The 23,655-nt window shown below is 43.1% G+C and overlaps 2 long non-coding RNA genes across 2 annotated transcripts in view; both read left to right on the top strand.

Annotated features, from left to right (window-relative positions):
* The window catches only part of LOC106888702, a 35,270-nt gene extending 16,976 nt beyond the window's left edge, over positions 1-18,294 (top strand). The window contains exons 3-5 of the long non-coding RNA XR_001412161.1: positions 7,750-7,870; positions 14,270-14,407; positions 18,143-18,294. This is a non-coding gene — a long non-coding RNA (uncharacterized LOC106888702). The remainder of the gene's footprint in view (positions 1-7,749; positions 7,871-14,269; positions 14,408-18,142) is intronic.
* Positions 18,295-18,612: 318 nt separating this feature from the next.
* Positions 18,613-21,963, top strand: LOC106888701. The gene is made up of 3 exons (XR_001412160.1): positions 18,613-18,738; positions 19,629-19,830; positions 20,839-21,963. It is a non-coding gene; the product is annotated as an uncharacterized LOC106888701 (long non-coding RNA).
* The last annotated feature ends 1,692 nt before the right edge of the window (positions 21,964-23,655 follow it).

Below are 23,655 nucleotides of genomic sequence, written 5' to 3'. Positions count from 1 at the left end.
CAGTCCCCACAGGTTCTTCCTTTTTTTTTTTTTTGTGTACCACAATGCATGAAAGACAGTTATACCTTTCAGACCTTTTCCTTTTTCTAATAAAAAGCCTCATTTCCAAGAAGACTGGAGTGCAAATTACCTTCTCTATTCAATTACAAAATCTGATCACTGCCTTTTCTTTTTTCACCACTAATAAAAGCTATTGAAGTAAAGCAGTCATCTCTCATTATGGAAAAACAGGCAGGAAGTCACCTTGAGATTAAAATATATATTGCTATACCCTTTCTTGAGAATGTAGTGTAGTAATTGCTTAAGACAATGACAACAGGGACTGGAGGGAGCGTTGTATTTTGTGGAACGTTTCCAGGGATAATGGGCGAAATCCTCCATGGGTTTAAATCAGCAAAGCTCCACCAAGGTGCTTTTCTGGCTGGTGTAAATTATCATGTCTTCATTGAGGTCAATGGCCCAGCTCCTCCAGCTCTGGTAGCTTGGGATATTTCCCTGAAACATAAACTATAATCTTGTCGTTTTAGATTAATGTAACAACCCGGGTGCAGTAGATCAGTAACTACTGTTCTAGGCCCTGTGTTGAGACATATCTTAGGACGGGGTAGGAATTTGGTGTGGCCTTTGCTACCCCTGTCACAGGTGGAGGAATAGCCAAGCAAAGCTGTGCCGTATCTTTGGGCTGTCTTGCTGGTGGCAAATATTATCAAATTAAACCTACTCTTACTCCAGGAAAAGAGGAAAAAAAGGGGGATGGGAGTTGTTTCAGAGCAGTAGGGGCTTGAATTTACAAAGTGCTGCTGGTTTTGCTGTGGTTCTGTGGTGAGAACTCGTGTGATTGGTGAAGCAAAGGCTGGCTCCGGTGCTGTGCTGCTAAAGTTTCAAAATAAAAACCAAAAACCTTTCCCCTACAGGGTCGCTGTTCCTATACGGAGAGGAAACAGAAGCCAAGAACAGGTTAGGGATAAAGCGTTACCGTCAGATAATATTTGAAAACTCAATAGAGCACCTTTCAAAGGTCAGGCTGTCATATATTAAGTATCTATGGAAACACTTCAGAGGTGAGAGAGCTCAAAGTAAAGGTTGAATGTTTAACCCCTGGCTTTAAAAGGTTCTACGTGCATCTTACAAAAGCAGACAGAAAATACATACTGGTGCTTCTCATGTGATATATGAAAGAAATTTTTTTGTTCTTTTTAATCCATATTCATGCATATTTTTACCGGTTTCTTTAAATATGAGATACTGTTCTGTTTCAGCAATGTATGTTCTTCATTGCATTTCTGTGTGGCAGAGAACTGTTAGGCACAGACTTTAGCTTTCAGACTTTACAGATCAGAAGCAGGAGTGACTTGGCTAATTCTAGCAGTGTTAACACAGCCAAACCTTTAAGCAATTCAGCTTGAATTCCGAGATCAAGCTCTATAGATTCATATCCAGCCCTCCTATCTTACTGTGCATTAACCTTGTCTGCATGATGAGTACTAATGGTTTTGCTTTTCTTTCTTCACAATAAATGCAAGAAGAGCCTTCCATAGCAGTATTTTAAAAATTGAAGAGAGCAAGCATGAGATTTAAAACAGCAATCCCTATTGAATTTCTGTGCAGACACACATGTAGTCAGAGTGTAATCATGATATTTACAAATATTGAGGCTTATGTTTGTGTGGCCTTGAACTCTGGGGCTAATGGTGGGAGGTGTAGGGAAACAGGAGAGAATTTTATTCCCTGGTTGAGGAGATAATGGAGATAATTCTGATTAAGACTCTGCCTCAGCTTCTTTTAGTGTCTGCCCAGCATGATACTGGAGAGGCAGGGTACTGGTTTATGGTGCTCCCATGTTGTGGGTAGTCACTCTGAGCTTCTTATGGTGAATATCTTCTGAAAGTCACCTTCATACTCTATTGGCCCTACCCCTTGAAGCAAAGTTGATGACACCACCTGATCTATCTTGTGTGTATGATCTTTGGAGATAGCTGTCTGATGCTGTCCTGAGTGATGTGCTCTGGGCAATGCTGCTTTACCAGGGGAGTTGGACTGGATGATCTCTAGAGGTCCCTTCCAACTCTGACAATTCCATGATACAATGGGTCTTCTCTTTGGAGTTTTAGTTGCCAGGTAGGTAGTGAATAGCACAGCTAGAAACATTACTCCAGGTTATGGTGGCTCTATGAAATTCTAAACTGAGCTCATGGCCACGTTTCTGCTGAGCTTGGGAAGGAAAACATCAGCTTCTCCTCGGCCTTTGTCTTCTCTTTGCCAGTGCAGCTTTCCTTTTCAGGTGTGTTCCCCCATCTCAGGCAAGAGCGCCGCTTTCATTTAGCGTGCAAGGCAGGAATACTTCTGGTGAAAAATACTGATTCTGGAGAAGAAAATGTTTATTTTCCTGTATAGGTCTATTGCGTTCTCAGCCTTGTAAAACTGCCAGTTGGAGTCAATCCTGTTTGCAATGCATGTCCTCATTTTTATCCCCAGAAAAGATTCTGTTTTCCTATTTTATATCGCAAAGCAGCTTGTTTTATACTGAAGCTGGAATGGGTTCATTGGTTAATGAGTTCATCTCTCTCCCTATATATAAATATTGGTGTATATATATGGGTACATAGAGTGATACACCCCATTCTGCCTTCGTGCTGACTATGAAGGAGAAATTGAGGTTAAGGGTGGTCTGGTCCTCTTCCTCTGCTGCCAGGAGAGTACATTCATTCCTAAACAAGCAAACCCTGTAGTCGCTTTAAAGCGTATCTTGAGCTCTTTGAAGTTTGTCTGCTGCGCCAGTGATTTGAGGAGCAAGTGGACCAGAGCTGATGTTAGCACGTCAAAGAGCCTGCTCCATTTTCACGCTGAAAACTCTATTTGAAGTCCTATGCTTAATGGCGTGGGACTCCATAAGACCCCTGAATTGCATGCTGTTATTCCAGATGTGCGCTTGTCTCTATAGGAATGCAATTTCACAGTCATTAAACATTTTAAGTTCATCAAGTGCTAATTATAGCAGAGAGCATGACAGCAGAATCTTCAAAGCCCTAGCGAACAGAAAAGCCTATTGATCATTCAATTGATTTTTATTACTTGGTATCGAGCGGCGGGGCTGCCTGCTGCTGTGTAATCTGTGGGGTTTTTTTTTTATTATTTTCTGGCTATTATACTAGACTTATGAAACAACACTGATACAGGGCGTTGTTTGAGTGGCACATCACCTGGTGTAGCGTACCGCGTCACCTCAACTCTCCAAAATTCCCATCAGTGCTATTTTCTCCTCTAGAGAAAGTGCCTCTTTTTTTGTAGACCTTTCTGCTGGAGCTGTATACCCAGCGGTGGTGTCTCAGAGGCTGAAATGAGGCAGCTTCTAAGCTTCTGCTCTGCTGATGTCGACTTGCACGAGCTCATGGGCTTGGTGAGCTTCCAGCTCGTAGTCGCTCGTCGCCTTTTTTGGCTCTCCTCCTGGGATTTGCTGCATCTTGATCCAGGTATCGACACCCGCCAGGAGCAGCGATCGATCACGGTATCAAACCACTCATCTTTGCAAAAAGAAAATAAGCTGATAAATGGTGTTTGCTCTACTAACTGCCATTTTCTGCCAAGCTCCTGGGGGACAGGCGAAAGGGAAGAAGAGGTCCTGCTATTTCTGTAAGCTGCTTCCTCTTTTGACTTGCTATGGCTGATCTCTCCCCGTTTACACCCTTCTCTTCATCACTTTTCTCCAGCCTGTCTTTGTTAGCTGCTGCTTGCAATGGAAAGATAAGAACAGGTGCCCACAAACCTGCCAGTTGAGGAATTAAGCGTTCAAGATGAATTTTGATGTTAATGAGGCACGCAGAGCGTGCGACGGGCAGCCCCAGAGGATTCATCGGGGGCTTGTGCCAGATACTTGTTGAAATAATTGGAAAGACTTCCACTGACTTCAGGAAGCTCCGGTTCCCTTCCTAATTGCACCCTCCCATCTTTCTCAGGGACTTGAACCCAGGAAGCTGGATCTGCTGTGCTGATGCACCCACAGCTCCCTAATCTTCTTTCTGTGCCAGAGCTCTGGAAAACCAGGCTGTGTCCCAGCTGGGCTTCGTTCTTTCTGTGCCAGAGCTCTGGAAAACCAGTTTGTATCTGTGCTTCAGTCTTCTGGGTATGTCAGTTACACGCATCAGGGCCTCAGTTTCCCCATCTGCAAAGATAAAGGTAATGATAGCTGCTTCTTTTAAAATAATTCCTGAGGACTTCCCTTTTGTTGCACAGAGGAGCTGATTGCTTCCATTGTTAGTTTGGGTGACTGGACAGCAAGAAATGGAGGTGAACAAAAGCAAAATGGATATATTTCATCATCATCAGGGCAGCTACATCGATGATCCTCTGAGAACTTGTATGTTGTGGCAGACAAAGGTGAGGCCACTGTTGGGCCAGCACCAGTTACCTTCGCTAAATTGTCTCTTGGTTGTAAACAGCCTATATTTAGGATAGGATCTTTGAAAGCTGTCAAGATTGACTGACTGTGATCCTGTTGAAATCAAGTGCCAAAACTCCCTGCATTAGGAAGGAATGTAGACTGCTGCAGACCCTGTTGAAATCAAGTGCCAAAACTCCCTGCGTTAGGAAGGAATGTAGACTGTATGGTTGGACTCGGTGATCTCAAAGGTCCCTTCCAACCAGGAAGATTCTGTGATTCTGTCAATGTAAGACTCTCTTTGTGGTAAAGAGCACTTCTGTGATTCTGTCAATGTAAGACTCTCTTCAGACCTTTGTGGTGAAGAGCATCCTGAATGCACAATCACTCTTCCCCGTTAAGGATGTCTCTGCTAGCTCCTTCTGTCAGTTGTTTTCTCTAAGAATTCAGGGGAGAGAAGGAAAGAAAAGGAGGAAGTGCATTTAGGATGCAAGGAGACAAAGCCATGTTAAGTTTCATTTACAGAGATGAATTGGGAACAGGTGCTTCACATAACTGAGGGGCACCATTCTGTGAGAGAGCCCTTGAGAGTCAAGAGAAAGGAATTACAAAGAGCAACAGTATATTCAGAAAGATAACTGTAATCAAGCCCTTTCCGTGACTATTAAGGGGAAAAGACAACAACCACAAATGCAACGGAGAGATTAAAATTGACTTTGTAAAAAGCCATTTTTTTATTTATTTTTTGTTTCTCTGAAATAATTTCAAAACTGAAGGCAGGAATAATTGAAGCGTTTACAGAATATATCAATAATACCTCATTATCCAGCTTTGCTTCAATCCACTGATTTCAATTTTCTTTTGAACAAGCACCGTTTATCAGAGGACTTAGCATATGAATGGGGAGGGGAGAAAAATGTAAAATACACGCTCTAGATTTACATGTCTTAGGATGCCAAATAGCCATCAAAACTAATTGTTTCTGAAATGCTTTATAAACCTTATCTTGTGTGTTGACCCTAATCAGAGCAATTAATTTCATAATGAATTCTTTCTACACATGCCCTATCTTATTATTATCCTTAGTCTAAATTAATAACATCATGATAATAATTAGTAGATATGAAATTGTCTCTTCACCACTTCTCATAGCATGTGGGCTTGATATAAAAGAACAACAAGAATGACAATTAGAGGAAGACATGTCAGCTGTATTGATTGTTGTGCACCTTAACCCTAGCATCTGCAAAATAGGCTTTATTTAAATGTGAATGACTTTGATGTTCTCCCTCTATTTCTCCTCCTTTTTATTTCAACACTTTTCCTTCCTGCAAAAGGCAAATGTCTCCCCTTCAAAGCTCCCTACCAAAAGATTAAAGTAGAATTTTATGGCCTTATTCAAAGTGTGCTGATCCCTTATTTTGGAGCAAATGAGCAATAGGGACCTATGATTTAGAAGAGCCTCAGCGTCTGGAGATCCATCTGTAGTCTCTAAACCCTTCTTAAGGTTTCAGCCTTCCAGAAAACTCAGGAAAAGTGGACATCTTTATACCTTGGACTGTGATGATATGACTTCATTAAGACAAATTAATTTGAGTGGGGTGCTGCTGTCACAGTGCCAGATCCAGTCCTTGCTCTGCCTCACCTCCTAACCTTAAGAAGAGCATTAAGGCAGATGTGAAACTACAGCCTTAGCCCATTTATTGGGCTTTCCTGAATACATTACTGTCTATCTGTCAATTGCTGAAATAAGTTTTCTCCCTTCTCTAAAGGTAAAAATCTTTTTCTACAGTCATGGCTATAAGATATAGTCCCTGTCAGTCCCCAGCCCTACCTTTAGGTAGCTCTGTTACAGCCTTAGAATTTCCTCCTTTATTCCAAGTCACTTTTCCAGCCTGTACAGTCACAAGAAAACATGACACACCTGCATTAACAAATTATTGCCTGAAGCCAACAGCTTGAACAGGGACAGAAACAGGACAAGGCACGTGGAAAAATTGCTTCAGAATGTTTTATTCGTGCGCCTGACTGATGATCTACAGCTTTATGGTAATAGGAGAAAAAGGGATCTGTTGGGGGGGTTAGCAGGTTTTTTGGGGTTTGGTTATTTTGTTTTGTTTTTTTTTTTAAAAAAGAAGAGATCACGATCGAGACCATGGGCTATTAAGCCCAAAAGGAGAGTCTTCTCTGAAACAGAAGATGTTAAGTCACTTTGGTTCTTTAGTGCAAGCAGAAGAACTCAACCTTAGCTTCTCATTCTGGAAATTGAAGTTAGAAGAACACATTCCCTTGATGCTATTTCAAAAAGAGATAGCTAGCAATTCCCCTGTAAAGAGAGGTGTTTTGATGTTTTGCAAAGAAAGCCTGTGCCAGAATCTCATTGCTGACGGTCAAGATGAAGGTGCAGCTATCACAGAAATACAGTCCCTTGTGTGTGTGGTTTTTTTTCCCTAAATCAGTTGTGAACAGCTTTTAAACTATCTTTGTATTTTTAAAACGAGCATCTGGAAGTGCTGCCTCTATGAGAAAATCTGCGATTCAGTGTGCAGGTTAAAATGTTAAGCAGAAAATGTAGTCTTGATACACAGGCTGTGAATGTTTCTTTGTTATTGGCGTGTGATCTAGTCTGAATCCTGGATCATCAAACCAAATTCTCAGTCCCCTTGTGCTTTGTGCAGCTCTGCATGCACCCAGGGTGTATCTGAGATGTACCATCACCTGCCTGATGCACCTTTCATCTAAAAGGTGTGGGCCTTCAAGCAGCAAAAACATGGCATTGGCCACAAACTTTTGGAATTAATACTTCCACAGAAACAGTGGTAAAGCAATAAATTTCTGGTTTATATATTTTATATATTAACCAATTTTGCCCTGACTACTTTCTCAGTCTTCAAAAATGAAGTCAAGGTAATGGGTAGTCAAAAAGTCACTTCACAAAGTCTTTAAGTATTTCATTTTTGAAAAAAACATAGTGTTTCTATTTTTCAGGCCAAGAATATTTGCCAAATTCTACTGAATACTTCCACAGAAACAGTGGTAAAGCAATACATTTCTGGTTTATATATTTTATATATTAACCAATTTTGCCCTGACTACTTTCTCAGTCTTCAAAAATGAAGTCAAGGTAATGGGTAGTCAAAAAGTCACTTCACAAAGTCTTTAAGTATTTCATTTTTGAAAACGCAAAAAAAAAAAAAAAGTGTTTCTTCACTTCTACTTTTCAGGCCAAGAATATTTGCCAAGTTCTACTGAAATTTTACATTAATTTGGAAAAGAAAGTTAATTTCCATTGTGTAGAAGTATTCACAAGCTTCTCCTTAAGCTGAGGACAGAAGCTTCTTTGGTGTCCTCACCTATTGTAAAACACTCTGCAGGACAGCAATGTGGAGTCCAGACCTCCTTGGTGACAGCATGGCCATACTGACCTCTGCAACAGAAGATGGGCAACAGAACTTAAAGCAGTAGCTGTACCTGCACAGCAAAATACATCTTAATGTAAGTAACATTCAGCCCCCAAATTTGCTCCCCGCTTTGTTTTTTTAATAACTCTGCACTAGATCCCGTGTTATTTGTGTGATTACATTGGTCCTCTAAGGTTTTCAGTTCACCTTTGGCTTTGGTTCAGAACATACAGTTCACACAAGTGAAGTTAACTTGACGTGAATGGATTCCTGCTGGTGGCTGGTGGCTTTAGGTAGCAACCAAAAGCCTTTTAGTTCTAGTCTGTTTTCCTGTCAGGTGAGATTTAGACATTATCCAAAGCACATTTTGTGATGTTCAGATAACAGGGACTCATCTTAGCCTCACTTTTACTCAGTTCCTGGCAATAGTTGGCTCTACTACTAGACTTTTGTGCATCAGTGTTGATTTAACCAGCTCAAAGATCAGATGCTCTTGGGACAGATGGTATAAAGAACTCAGGTCCTATTAAGGCGCGTAAAATCTGTGAACATTTTAAATTATAAGATACTAGTGGTCACTAAAATAACATGTCCACATACTTGACAACCCCAGATGTTCTGGTGATTTAATGGTGTGGCACCCCGTGGAGATCCAGGAACTCCACAGCACAGCTTGTGAATGCTTTTGCTCTCTAATCCAGTGATACAAGTAGCTGTAGGGTAAAAACTGTGTGCAGGACTCTCTCTTAATCATACATCAGGAGTGGCATTTGGGATGATGGCACACTGGAGTATTTTTCTAGGTGACCTCCAGGCCTGTAAAATCTGTCAGGACAAGCTTCTCCTTAAGCTGAGGACAGAAGCTTCTTTGGTGTCCTCACCTATTGAGAGACACTCTGTGGGACAGGAATCTGGAGTCCAGACCTCCTTGGTGACAGCATGGCCATACTGACCTCTGCAACAGAAGATGGCAACAGAACTCAAAGCAGTATCTGTACCTGCACAGCAAAATACACCTTAATGTAAGTAACATTCAGCCCCCAAATTTGCTCCCCACTTTGTTTTTTAATAACTCTGCACTAGATCCCGTGTTACTTGTGTGATTACATTGGTCCTCTAAGGCTTTCAGTTCACCTTTGGCTTTGGTTCAGAACATACAGTTCACACAAGTGAAGTTAACTTGACGTGAATGGATTCCTGCTGGTGGCTGGTGGCTTTAGGTAGCAACCAAAAGCCTTTTAGTTCTAGTCTGTTTTCCTGTCAGGTGAGATTTAGACATTATCCAAAGCACATTTTGTGATGTTCAGATAACAGGGACTCATCTTAGCCTCACTTTTACTCAGTTCCTGGCAATAGTTGGCTCTACTACTAGACTTTTGTGCATCAGTGTTGATTTAACCAGCTCAAAGATCAGATGCTCTTGGGACAGATGGTATAAAGAACTCAGGTCCTATTAAGGCGCGTAAAATCTGTGAACATTTTAAATTATAAGATACTAGTGGTCACTAAAATAACATGTCCACATACTTGACAACCCCAGATGTTCTGGTGATTTAATGGTGTGGCACCCCGTGGAGATCCAGGAACTCCACAGCACAGCTTGTGAATGCTTTTGCTCTCTAATCCAGTGATACAAGTAGCTGTAGGGTAAAAACTGTGTGCAGGACTCTCTCTTAATCATACATCAGGAGTGGCATTTGGGATGATGGCACACCGGAGTATTTTCTAGCAGACCTCCAGGCCTGTAAAATCTGTCAGGAATCCAAAACATCTCTGCAGAGCTGTCGGAGAGCAAAGGGGCTGAGGAGATACCAAGTCAGCCCAAGAGCATGTCTTTCTGCTTCAGTTCCACTAGAGTGCAGTTTTGCCACAGCCAAAGCCAGAAAAGCAGCTAAAACCTGCAAATTCTCTCAGCGTGTGCTTTATCCCACACAGTGTTGTCTCGCTGAGTTTAGGATGGAAGCTTGGTTTTGAGATGGTCTTGAGATGAACTAATAGTAAAGACTAAAAAGTCCCGTTAAAGACCAGGAATTTTATTTAGATTCAAAGTATTGGAATTAGGTACATGCTCAATGTTTGGCATATGCTCGGTTGTATATGTTTGAATTACCTTGCTGAAGCAGAATCTGCTTTAATACAAAATAGGCAAGTTGCAGGAAATTTGCCAGAATTGGGTAAGATATGGTCAGCCTTTGAGATTGCACTGAACAGTGAATTATGTTGATCCTTTCATACAGACAGCGCAGCTGGGTTAGTATGTTTTGTATCTGTTCAGTGAGTGAGCTCAGAGAAAATTTCAAAATTAGCTTGGAACTTTCCATGAAGGAAGAAAACAATCGGTGCTTAAGTGCTGATACTTTATAAATGGTTGGTTCTAAGCATAGACATTTTTGGTGTTTCCAAATACTGCATCGTCAATTCATGTAGTGCTTTTGTTACTGGTCAAAACCAGCTTTGCCTTCCGTCCTCCAAACAGTTTCAACTGATTTGTGCAGCTCTGCTGTTTGGACCACAGCCAAAGCCAGAAAAGCAGCTAAAACCTGCAAATTCTCTCAGCGTGTGCTTTATCCCACACAGTGTTGTCTCGCTGAGTTTAGGATGGAAGCTTGGTTTTGAGATGGTCTTGAGATGAACTAATAGTAAAGACTAAAAAGTCCCGTTAAAGACCAGGTATTTTAGTTAGATTCAAAGTATTGGAATTAGGTAAATGCTTAATGTTTGGCATATGCTCGGTTGTATATGTTTGAATTACCTTGCTGAAGCAGAATCTGTTTTAATACAAAATAGGCAAGTTGCAGGAAATTTGCCAGAATTGGGTAAGATGTGGTCAGCCTTTGAGATTGCACTGAACAGTGAATTATGTTGATCCTTTCGTACAGACGGCGCAGCTGGGTTAGTATGTTTTGTATCTGTTCAGTGAGCTGAGAGAAAATTTCAAAATTAGCTTGGAACTTTCCGTGAAGGAAGAAAACAATCAGTGCTTAAGTGCTGATATATTAAAGAGATGGTTCTAAGCATAGACATTTTTGGTGTTTCTGAATACTGCATCATCAATTCATGTAGTGCTTTTGTTACTGGTCAAAACCAGCTTTGCCTTCTGTCCTCCAAACAGTTTCAACAGAAGTATTTTTTTTCCCCATGTGAAACTTTTTTCACTGAAACATACTGATTTGTGCAGCTCTGCTGTTTGGCGTATTGCTAAACATGTGCTGTGTCCCATGGTAATAAGGGGATTCAATTTCCCCTTTGAAAAATATATTTTATAACCTGCCCTCCTGTGGGCTGGCTCACACCATGGTGAACGTTGTAGAGTCTCCCTCCCTCCCTCATGCACCAAGCCCTCCTGCATCACTAAATACTCATTACAAGTGCCAGAGGAGCAGAAGAGAGAGAAGTAGTGTGTAGAGAAAGCTTGTAGAGAAACTCAGGTAGTACACAAACAAATCCCTTACAGGCGACTGAAAGACACTGACCAGGAAAATGAGGGGAAAATAGTTTAACTTCACCTGTCTTTCTCAACCGTAGGAATGAATGAGCGGTCAAACTGCACGAGATAAATGTGACTGTTAAGAAATGTTAGTTCATCTAGAGAACAAGTCCTACGAGGAGAGGCTGAGGGAACTGGGCATGTTGAGTTTGGAGAAGAGGAGGCTGAGGGGAGACCTCATTGCCCTCTACAGCTCCCTGAAAGGAGGTTGGTTGGAGAGAGGTGGGGGTTGGCCTCTTCTCCCAAGGGAACAATGCCAGGAGCAGAGGGAATGGTCGGAAGTTGGGGCAGGGGAGGTTTAGATGAGATGTGAGGAAGAATGACTTTGCTGAGAGGGTGGTCAGGCCCTGGAAGGTCCTGCCCAGGGAGGTGGTGGAGTCACCATACCTGGAGAAACGTGTAGAGGTGGCACTTCAGGGCATGCTCTAGTGCCCAAGATTGTGGGGGTGGTTTGTGTGTGTGTGGTTGGACTCTGTGATCTCAGAGGTCCTTTCCAACCATTAAGGTTCTGTGATTCTGTAATCTATGGTGAGTCAAGGGCTTTCAATTCATTTCACTTGAGCTTGTCAGGATGTTCAAAGAGATGTAACGAACACTAAAATAACTGTAGTGGTTTTCAAGTTAAAAAAAAAAAGGGCCTACAACTTTCACAGAAGCTACAAACCCTGTGTCTTTGACCAGCTCTAAAACATTGCAGCTTATGAATTTGCTATGAAATAATAATTATGAAAGCGCTTATAGGAATGTTGGGGAAATTGTTTTTCAGCTGCTTCTACTGGGGAGCGTTAGTTTTGTGTTGGCATTAACCACACTTGTGAAGCTGTTTTGCTGCAAGCAGACTTTCAAGAACCCACTGAACAGTGAATTATGTTGATCCTTTCGTACAGACGGCGCAGCTGGGTTAGTATGTTTTGTATCTGTTCAGTGAGCTGAGAGAAAATTTCAAAATTAGCTTGGAACTTTCCGTGAAGGAAGAAAACAATCAGTGCTTAAGTGCTGATATATTAAAGAGATGGTTCTAAGCATAGACATTTTTGGTGTTTCTGAATACTGCATCATCAATTCATGTAGTGCTTTTGTTACTGGTCAAAACCAGCTTTGCCTTCTGTCCTCCAAACAGTTTCAACAGAAGTATTTTTTTTCCCCATGTGAAACTTTTTTCACTGAAACATACTGATTTGTGCAGCTCTGCTGTTTGGCGTATTGCTAAACATGTGCTGTGTCCCATGGTAATAAGGGGATTCAATTTCCCCTTTGAAAAATATATTTTATAACCTGCCCTCCTGTGGGCTGGCTCACACCATGGTGAACGTTGTAGAGTCTCCCTCCCTCCCTCATGCACCAAGCCCTCCTGCATCACTAAATACTCATTACAAGTGCCAGAGGAGCAGAAGAGAGAGAAGTAGTGTGTAGAGAAAGCTTGTAGAGAAACTCAGGTAGTACACAAACAAATCCCTTACAGGCAACTGAAAGACACTGACCAGGAAAATGAGGGGAAAATAGTTTAACTTCACCTGTCTTTCTCAACCGTAGGAATGAATGAGCGGTCAAACTGCACGAGATAAATGTGACTGTTAAGAAATGTTAGTTCATCTAGAGAACAAGTCCTACGAGGAGAGGCTGAGGGAACTGGGCATGTTGAGTTTGGAGAAGAGGAGGCTGAGGGGAGACCTCATTGCCCTCTACAGCTCCCTGAAAGGAGGTTGGTTGGAGAGAGGTGGGGGTTGGCCTCTTCTCCCAAGGGAACAATGCCAGGAGCAGAGGGAATGGTCGGAAGTTGGGGCAGGGGAGGTTTAGATGAGATGTGAGGAAGAAGGACTTTGCTGAGAGGGTGGTCAGGCCCTGGAAGGTCCTGCCCAGGGAGGTGGTGGAGTCACCATACCTGGAGAAACGTGTAGAGGTGGCACTTCAGGGCATGCTCTAGTGCCCAAGATTGTGGGGGTGGTTTGTGTGTGTGTGGTTGGACTCTGTGATCTCAGAGGTCCTTTCCAACCATTAAGGTTCTGTGATTCTGTAATCTATGGTGAGTCAAGGGCTTTCAATTCATTTCACTTGAGCTTGTCAGGATGTTCAAAGAGATGTAACGAACACTAAAATAACTGTAGTGGTTTTCAAGTTAAAAAAAAAAAGGGCCTACAACTTTCACAGAAGCTACAAACCCTGTGTCTTTGACCAGCTCTAAAACATTGCAGCTTATGAATTTGCTATGAAATAATAATTATGAAAGCGCTTATAGGAATGTTGGGGAAATTGTTTTTCAGCTGCTTCTACTGGGGAGCGTTAGTTTTGTGTTGGCATTAACCACACTTGTGAAGCTGTTTTGCTGCAAGCAGACTTTCAAGAACTGGGTGTTTCATGAAAGCACTTGAATTGTCCTCACTTGCATCATTGCCTTTTGATTACTTAAGTTGCATTCTGATAGATCATCTTCCAGGCTCTTTGGCCAGATGAAACAGAACCAGTGAAAGCAAAACCTGCTTCTATAATAAATAGTAGCTTTCCTTATGCCTTCTAACAACGTTTTGCCCTTACCAAGAAGGGACTTGTGATTGTGACATTCATGGTACCCCAGACATACTACTGCTGGGTTTAGTTTGTGTACCTAATTAAAGCTGGAATGGCTCACGGCTCGCTGCAGCTTTCCATGACTTGAAGCCTCTTGACATTATTTATGCGACTGCTAAGTGACACAGAAACACATCCGAGGGAGAAACAGAGAGGAACAAATGGCTGAAGAAAGGTCAGGGCAATACCACTTGGCCTTTTCCTAGAAATGGGAAGAGAAATTCTGCTCCTATTGAACCCCTCCTTTTCTTTTCTTTGTTAGGAAAATTAGTTTATGGGTTGTGACACTGAGGGCTTAATTTTCCTTTTATTGCTTTGGAGGGCCACAAATACATGCAAAGCAATAAAGCAGAAATATGAATGTAGACATTCTCTTTTAAGTGTGCCAGCAATTGGCTGTCAAACATACAGCATCATTTCTCTTTGTGCTTTATGCTGCAGACACTCTCAGATCGGGGCAAGGCACTTAAACGTACTCCACGTGTTTCAGGAACATCTGTTGTCTTATCATCATCTGAGAACAAATTGGCCAACCCCCATCAGAAATGCCACTAATACGTGCTCACAGCGAGAGTCCAGGTATGTAGCAGTAGTTTAGTATTGTGTAGAAGCCAGGGTGGGTTTTTTTTTTTTTTGTCTAGTATGCAGGACAAGGTCTACAGCCTGATCAGTGGTACGGAATGGGTTTTGTAAGAGCAGCAATGTAATGGATGAGCAGGTTCAAAGCAAACGTAAGGAAAGGCTTTCTCATACAACGTGCGGTTAATCTGCGGAACCTTTCAGCATAGGATGGGGTGGCTGCTTACAAAGGTTAAAAAAGTGACTGAATAAATTCAGGAAAAAATCGAAAAATCACTGGAGAGTGCTAATCCCCATCACTGCATCCCAATCACAGGGCCTTACATCTTGCTTTACTGTAAGCTTCAGTGTACCAGGGAAATACCAATTTAGTCTCGCTTTGGTCTTGTCCTTGTACATAGGCATCTGCTGTTGGCCACTCTCTGAACCAGTCCAAAATCAAGTAGAGGTTTTTGCATTGCAGAGAGCAAGAAATGTCACAGGTGCTTATTCTGCATTTAGCAGAAACTTTGCTTAAAACTTGTTTGCTTAAAACTAAGCTTAAAACTTGCTTGTTTGCTTAAAACTAAGCAAACACTCATACCACTTAGCGTCATTTCAGATGTCAGGAAATCTTCATATAAACTGCAAATACTACTGAGTCAGGCCCAGGCTGATTATCTTTATTTACTTCAGCATAACATGCCATTTCCTTTAAAATCAAAACCACATAAATATGAGATATTTGCTTGATATTTTATGGACTCAAATATTGCAGTGACACAGGAGTTTTCCAATCTGCGGAAAAATTCCACTCAAAATATTCTCCCTGTCCCAAAGGTTTCTAGCCTTTAACTCTACCTCTTCAGATATGGGGCTCTTATGTATGTTGGCATGTTTGCACTAGGTTGATATCAAGCAAACAGAGAACGTGACAAAAGAGCTTAATTTTTTAGAAGCCCATTATGAAAACGTAGATCAAGAAAAAAAAAAACAACCACCCACTATTCTAAGTATCTCCAGCCAGAAACACAATAAAATGAGGTTTTGAAGGGCAAAGTGAGAGCATAAATTAAAATCAGGACAGAAGAGAGACTGAAGGGAAGGAAAAGCATTCAGATGAGGATAGAGATGTGCTAAAAAAAAAAAGGAACCAACGCATAAAAAATCATGCCATGAAGAAAAGGCCAGTGGCCTTGCTGATAGACTGATGGTTTTGTGGGGCAGAGGTGGGACTGTGTTACACTTCACAGCCCCGACTTGACCTAGGCTGACTGACAGTCTTTCTTTCCCATTTCCCAACCATTAAGGATGTAATTTGGTTCATTCTGCCTCTATTCTCTCCTGAGCGTTCATTTTTTCTTGTTTAGAAAAATGCCATGTATCCTGTAAGGGCGTCATGAAAAAGTTTGTGTGCAGTTTTGGTTTAAAACACAAAGCAATCCAGATTCTGACTGTCCATCTCCTTTCCATTTCTAATTTGCACAATAGATTGATCATTTTTAGCAGTGAACTGACTTTGCCATACACATTTTTTGCAGGACATGAAAGAGTTTTGAGTAGTTGAATATAATGTGTCTGATAGAAAATGTGTGCTGTGTAAGCCAAATGCAATTTGAAAATATTGTGCTTAGACGTATACATTTTTGGTCAAGACATTTTGATCTATATGTTATGTTGTGCCAACTTGCAAAGGTTCCAAACCAGGAGAGGGCTTCATCGTGCTAAAATGTCCTTGATATAATTCAGTTCCTAGACAATGTTTAAACTTTAGCAAGAGCTGTGTACAGCTAACGCTGAGCCCTGATAAATCTAATCTGTTGAGTGAGATCTTTCAAAGGCAAATCATTCTGTTAAAAGGCATGAAGCTGTCATGAAAACATGCCCACTCGTATCAGCTGATATCCATGGATTTTTGTCAGACCTTGAGAAAGCAAACAAGGAAAGCAAAGCATTGGAACCTATTCATAGATTTAATTAGGTCCTTGGCCCTCTGTGCATATTTAGGATATAACTTTTTATTATAATGCTGTGGTTTTGATTGGAACAGTAAGACTTTCTCTGAAGTATGGAAAAAGGTATTCACCTTTGGCAAAACAGATTCCAAACTCAAACAACTTGGTCTTCATGGTGCACAATGTAAATCCTAAATCAGCAGAGCAGTAGCATCCGTGCTGGCTTTGTAGATGTGGTCAAGAAGTGGGTTTTAACTGACAGCACATTGTGGGTGAGTAATAGAGAGCACTGGTTGTCTGATCTTTCCAACATCAACACTAAAATCCTGAGGCTTTGGCCAGCCTAACTCCCACCGGGGAGAGAAGGGCAACGGAGCTGGTGAGGGGTCTGGAGAACAAGTCTTGTGAGGAGCAGCTGAGGGAGCTGGGGATGTTCAGCCTGGAGAAGAGGAGGCTGAGGGGAGACCTTCTGGCTCTCTCCAACTCCCTGAAAGGAGGGTGTAGCCAGGGGGGGTCGGTCTCTTCTCCCAAGTCACAGGTGATGGGACAAGAGGAAATGGCCTCAAGTTGCACCAGGGGAGGTTCAGATTGGAGATTAGGAAAAATTGTGACGCGGAAAGGGTTATTAAGCCTTGGAATGGGCTGCCCAGGGAAGGGGTTGAGGCACCATCCCTGGAGGTGTTCAAAAGACGGATAGACATAGCACTTAGAGGCGTAGTTTAGTGATGTGGGGTTTGGGGTTTTTTGTATCGTTTTCGTTTGTTTTTTTTTATCAGAGTTAGGTTGATGGTTGGACTATATGATCTTAAAGGTCCCTTCCAGCCTAGATGATTCTATGATTCTGTGATTGCACAGGTTGCACAGGAACATGTCCAGGTGGGTTTGGAATGTCTCCAGAGAAGGAGACTCCACCACCTCTCTGGGCAGCCTCTTCCAGGGCTCTGCCGCCATCAAAGTGAGGAAGTTCCTCCTCATGTTTAGGTGGAACTTCTTCTATTCAAGTGTGTGCCCATTTCCTCTTGTCCTGTCCCTGGGCACCACTGAAAAAAGACCGGCCCCATCCTCTTGACACCCTCCCTTTAAGGATTTCTAAGCACTGATCAGATCCCCCCTCAGCCCTCTCTTCTCCAGACTAAAAAGACCCAAGTCCCTCAGCCTCTCCTCGTAAGAGAGATGCTCCAGGCCCCTCATCATCTCTGTAGCCTCTGCTGTCCCCTCTCCAGCAGTTCCCTGTCCTTCTGGAACTGGGGAGAGAAGAAAACAGTCCGTAAACCGTGAATGAAGTTGCATGGCTCATTGGTATCACCAGGATTTGATGAAGGCTTTTAAGCACACATGTGCTTGTGTAGGACTTCGGGGAGCCAGTCGCTCCATATTTCTGAAGAGGGGGTGGCAGAGTTTGTTAGGATTTCCCTTCCCAGGGAGTTGGTGATGCAGCACTCCCAACTGACTGCCGTAGGCATATGGTCCCTTTGGCCCTTTATACAGTAGTTTACGCTGCCTTAAAAGGCATAACATCTGCATGTATTACAGCAATACCCAAAAGGAAGAACCCACTGCATGCAATACAGTTCACGTTTAGCAAAACCCTTTCCTTGGTGCTGGTGGCAATTCCTTTGGTGGCATTTGTTGTGCATTTATTTGCAAATAAAACCTCTTTGCGTTCCCTCTCACTTCTTTTCTCTTCAGCTTGCATGCACTTGCAGTTAACTGCAGGGAAAGTATCCATTTCTTCCCACCCAGATCTCCCTCTCTCTCTGTTTTGTAGGAAACACAGAATTAATTTTTGTTTCGTTTCCAGGTCTACCACCCTGTTGTCTAAATCCCCATCCGACTAGCACCGTACAAACTCCAGGAGACACACGGGCATCGAGAGCTGCTGCCACAAACCAAGTTAAACTCCGCTTTCCTTGACTAGGAAGGCTGTTGGTGAGCTGAGTCCTGGGTCTGCTGGTCCAGGTGAGAAATATATCATTTATCCTGAGCTGTGGGACCAGGTAGTAGCTGATATGGTTGCCCTACTCCCAAGCTGGTGTCTACTCTGTAAGGCAGGAGCTCCGATTCTCCGATAAAACGACCTGTAGGTACCATGTTCCCAGTGTGGAGAGCATTTGTTTGCTGACTCTGTGGCCGAGCTTCTGGGAGAACTTTACAGCACAACTCTTCTGCCCAGCTGAATGCTTTACAGTGTGAAGAGGCTTGTTCAGAACTGCTCTAATTTTTGTTTCGTTTCCAGGTCTACCACCGTGTTGTCTAAATCCCCATCTGACGACTAGCACCGTACAAACTCCAGGAGACACACGGGCATCGAGAGCTGCTGCCACAAACCAAGTTAAACTCCGCTTTCCTTGACTAGGAAGGCTGTTGGTGAGCTGAGTCCTGGGTCTGCTGGTCCAGGTGAGAAATATATCATTTATCCTGAGCTGTGGGACCAGGTAGTAGCTGATATGGTTGCCCTACTCCCAAGCTGGTGTCTACTCTGTAAGGCAGGAGCTCCGATTCTCCGATAAAACGACCTGTAGGTACCATGTTCCCAGTGTGGAGAGCATTTGTTTGCTGACTCTGTGGCCGAGCTTCTGGGAGAACTTTACAGCACAACTCTTCTGCCCAGCTGAATGCTTTACAGTGTGAAGAGGCTTGTTCAGAACTGCTCTGGTGGCTGCTGTCATCCAACGTGTCACCAAGGGGTAAAGCACTTGGCTCTGCCCAGCTGAATGCTTTGCAGTGTGAAGAGGCTTGTTCAGAACTGCTCTGGTGGCTGCTGTCATCCAACGTGTCACCGAGGGGTAAAGCACTTGGCAGCACGCAGTAGACGTGCCTTCTGCTCGTTGCTGTAGAGAGGAGAGGGGGGCTTGGAAAAGATACTTTATTTAAGCACATCGGTGAGATAAGTACCTTCTCAGTAAAGCACATTGACATCTCCTCATGAGAAGAGCTAGGTATTAGTACTATTAAATAAGGCTTAAAGCCTTTGGCTCTTTCTTGTTTCCAGTTGCTTGAGCATTAATATGTTCATCTGATGGGAAACTCACCTGTGGTTTCCCCTGCATGAAACTTATATTAAGTTCTCCTAGGTAGATTCATAAAACATCCCTCGTAATCCCCATTTATTTCAAGCCATTTTGCTGCTCTGAATAGCACGGTACCTCACAAAAGAACATTTTCTTTCATTCAAAAACCATTTGCATTTTATTTGTGCCTCAGAGGAAGAACAATCCGAGCTGATTACAATCCACGGGCGCTGTACGTAATGAAAAATTAATTGCATCAATCTTTTTTTGCTGTAGTGGCCTTAACAACTCATTTTCAACCGGTCATTTCTCCACCTGCTCACCGAGGCCCAAGCAGCTGAAGCGAGCACGTCTCTGACACCGACTGAATACCAATGAAGCTAAGGTCACCTAAGCATCAAACGAGTGGGAGAACAGCACCCAGCAAAAGATGTCAGCCTGTTGGACCGGGCAGCAATCACTGGGAGACAGGAACCAAGTGAGTACCTGCAGCACAAATCTCAGCGAACGCCTTTTGACACCGACGTGGATGCGAAAAAAAAGGAGAGTTTGCAAAGGGGAGAGAAGGATGTGTCTAAATCAGAAGGGAAAACCAAGGTTGTTCTGGCTGCCTTCCCCAGAGCTGTCATCTGGCAAGCGTTGGGGGTGGCTGTAAATCAAAATTGGCACGTTGGCCCCAATGCTGGTCGTTTGTTGTGCCAGGTGAAGCGCTCTCGTGGAACGCGTACTCACCAAGACGAGGTTTCTGCTTTCTACAATCAAAGTTGCTAAAATACAAAGGAGAAGTTACCATTAAAAAGCAATACTTTTACAAAGAAAATAATAAAAAAAATAGGAGTGTGGGGGTGTGGTGTGTGGAGCCTGCTGCCTGCCTGCATCTATAACCCTGCAAGGGAGCGATTGTCATCCCGTGCCCGCACTGAAATTGTTCTTCAGGTGTAATTCAGCAGTATCTAAAGGCATTTTATGGGCAGGGAAAGTTAGTGTATTACGTGTTGAACACTGAAAAATCACCAGAGCTGACGAAAGAGTGGAATTGCGTGATACTGAATTGAATTTTGGCTTGAATTTTCCAACTTCTCTTATAATTTGGTCAGAGCCCTAAGATATAGGTCTAGGGGATGCCTGAATTTCAGCCATCTCTGAGAGTTTAGTCATCAACCACATAGCTGTCCGAGGAAATGCCTGTGTTTATGTTTCACCACAATTTCAGGTTGGTTTAGGATGAGAAAAGTCTCATGTTTCTGCAGCCAGGTTTTCTTTTTCTGCTCTAGGTGTATGCACATTCTCCAAAGTAAACAGACCTGGGCATTTTGAAGGAGGGTATTTTATCTATAGGAGATCCAACACAACACATAGGAACTTTAAAAAAAAAAAATAGAACACAACATTCTTGAAAATATGCTGTAGCTCCCTGTGTAGCAGAAGAATTTAAATTGAATTTTTTTTTAATTGATTGTAATCATTACTTTTAATTTTCCTCTAGAAAGTGCTTGCTACAGTTCGATAATGGAGGGAGGAAACAGCTGGTCTGCACATTTGTGAGTGAGCAGCTTTTAATAAGGTAATATGTTCATTTTCTAGGTGTCAAGAATTACAAATTTATACCAGGTCAAATTAATGCACATGTTTTCACACAGCACAGTTAAGAGCTCCATAAAAGAGCACTGTTGTATTTAGAGTGCTTGTGGAACATCTCTGCCTGCAGGAATGAGAGGAGAGCCTCTGTTACAGAGGTGCAGCCTTTTAGAACAGAAGTGACAGGTCACATCTAACCCACACCTCAGTATTTCCCCCCAAAAATCAAACCCAGCATAAAGCTGCTGTCCATAAAAAAAATGTGGCTATATCTGGTGCACGAGCTCCGGGCTCGCATCCTTCTCCTATTACAAAGTGCCCTGTAGTGTTTCAGTGATATGAATAAAAAACATTTTTCCTTCGTTTGCCAAGGCAGCAGTATGGTATTATGTTTGTAGTGTAGATAAAAAACAGATATCAAATTCTATTAAACTTTGGGCTAGACTTTTTTCTTCTTCCCAAAACCAAATAGTAAATATTGACTGAAGCTGGTTTATCAATATTTATCTTGAGGGGAAAATAAATCTTCCTGTTTGCAAAACTATAAAGCCAATTTTATTAGGGAGAGAGATTACTGAAATGGTAAGTTTCCAATAATAATTTCAGTGCCTTTCAGCAAACAGAGGACATTAAAAAGGAATGATCAGCTGGGGAATATCCACAACTGACTCCCAGAGGCAGCCGGGTACTAAGACCAGGCCCAGACTAAGCCCAACAAATAGATCCTTCTGCTTTTAGACACAGTGATGTTTTCAAAGGTGTCCCCTGAACTTCCCATTTAGAGGGGAAGTTGGAAAATCAGGGGAGGATTGGTGCCAGCCAACTTGGCTTCACTAAGGGCTAATCATGCCTGACAAATTGGATGGCCTTCTACAACAGGGTTACAGCATTGGTGCATAAGGGAAGAGCAACTGACGTCATCGACCTGGACTCGTGCAAAGCATTTGACACCATCCTGCACGACATCCTTGTCTCTAAATTGGAGGGATGGATTTGACCGATGGACCGCTCAGTGCATAAGGAACTGTCTGGATGGCCACACTCAAAGAGTTGCAGTCAATGACTTGATGTCCAAGTGGCAACCAGTGATGAGTGGCATTCCTTGGATTGGTACTGGGACCAGTGCTGTTTAACATCTTTGTTGGAGACATGGACAGTGGGATTGAGAGCACCCTCAGCAAGTTTGCCAGAGACACCAAGCTGTGTGGTGTGTTGACCCACTGGAGGGAAGGGATGCCAGGACAGTCTTGAGAAGTGGGCCCGTGCCAACCAAGGTCCTGCATGTGGGTTGGGGCAACCCCAAGCACAAAGACAGGCAGGGCAGAGAATGGATTGAGAGCAGTCCTGAGGAGAAAGACTTGGGGGTGTTGGTGGATGAGAAGCTCAACATGAGCCAGCAATGTGCACTCACAGCCCAGAAAGCCAACCCCATCCTGGGCTGCATCAAGAGAAGTGTAGCCAGCAGGCCAAGAGAGGTGATTCTGCCCCTCTACTTCACTCAGGTCAGACCCCACCTGGAGTACTGCGTCCACTTCTGAGGACTGCAACAGAAGAAGGACTTGGACCTGTTGGAACAGGTCCAGAGGAAGGCCACAAAGATAATCAGAGGGTTGGAGCTTCTTTCCTATGAGGACAGGCTTGAGAGAGTTGGGGGTGTTCAGCTTGGAGAAGAGAAGGCTCCGGGGAGACCTTAGAACACCTTTGCAGTACCTACAGGAGAGATGGGGAGGGACTCTTTATCAGGGAGTGTAGCAATAGAATGAAGGCTAGTGGTTTTAAACTGAAAGAGGGGAGATTTAGATCAGATCTTAGGAAGAAAACCTTTCCTGTGAGGGTGGTGAGACACTGGAACAGGTTGCCCAGAGAAGTTGTGGCTTCCTCATCCCTGGAGGTGTTCAAGGCCAGGTTGGATGTGGGTTTGAGAACCTGATCTAGTGGGAGGTGTCCCTGCCCATGGCAGCAGGGTCAAAACTAGATGATTTTTAAGGTCCCTTCCAACTCTAACTGTTCTATGATTCTAAGGTGGTGATGCACTTGAACTGCATGGTTTGGGCGCCTGTGTCCCAGACAGGAGAGAGGAGATATCTTGGGTGCAGGATGTGATGTCACTCACACCTAGCAGACATTTACCTTTTAGGGTGAACACAAGGAGAGATGTGCAAGGAGACCACGGGCTTGTGAAAGAAAGGGAGGATGGGGAAGGCCTAACTTTGTGGGTGGTGAAAGAAATTTACTTGTCGGTCCAGAGAGATCAAAGAGGGACAAAGAGGTGTGAGACAGGAATAGAAATAGATACACAACCTGCACAACTGTAACTGGAGAGAAAGCAGCTGTCCTTGTGCAGCTAATGAGACATGAGCTGGTGCTTCTGCCAGCACAGGGAGGAGGTGATGCCCCCAGGACCAAGGGCACCTTGACATCATCAGTGAACAGAGCACGTGTAGTGGTGGAGGAACATGGGCTGGAGCTCCCTGGCCTGGCATGCTAGGGACAGTGAGTAGGGGGTTCAGAAAACTGTACCAAGCCTCTAATTTCAGCTCTTGTTTTCCTCTCTTTTCTACATAGCTCTGCTCTTTGTCTCTTTGCCTGTGCACAAAGGCTTAGTTCATTGATACGTGTAAGGAAAAGGTCAGAGTCAGCCCTGAATTTGCTGACCCTTGGCTAGAGGAAGTAAGTTGTGGCACTGAACTAGATGCAGATAGTGCCTTGTACTTACTGAGGTTGG

The sequence above is a fragment of the Calidris pugnax genome, unplaced genomic scaffold, assembly GCF_001431845.1.
Source record: "Calidris pugnax isolate Ruff unplaced genomic scaffold, ASM143184v1 scaffold16, whole genome shotgun sequence".
NCBI classification, from domain to species: domain Eukaryota; kingdom Metazoa; phylum Chordata; class Aves; order Charadriiformes; family Scolopacidae; genus Calidris; species Calidris pugnax.
The sequence above is the reverse complement of the archived record's forward strand: the minus strand, read 5'-3'. Positions and strand labels throughout refer to the sequence as shown.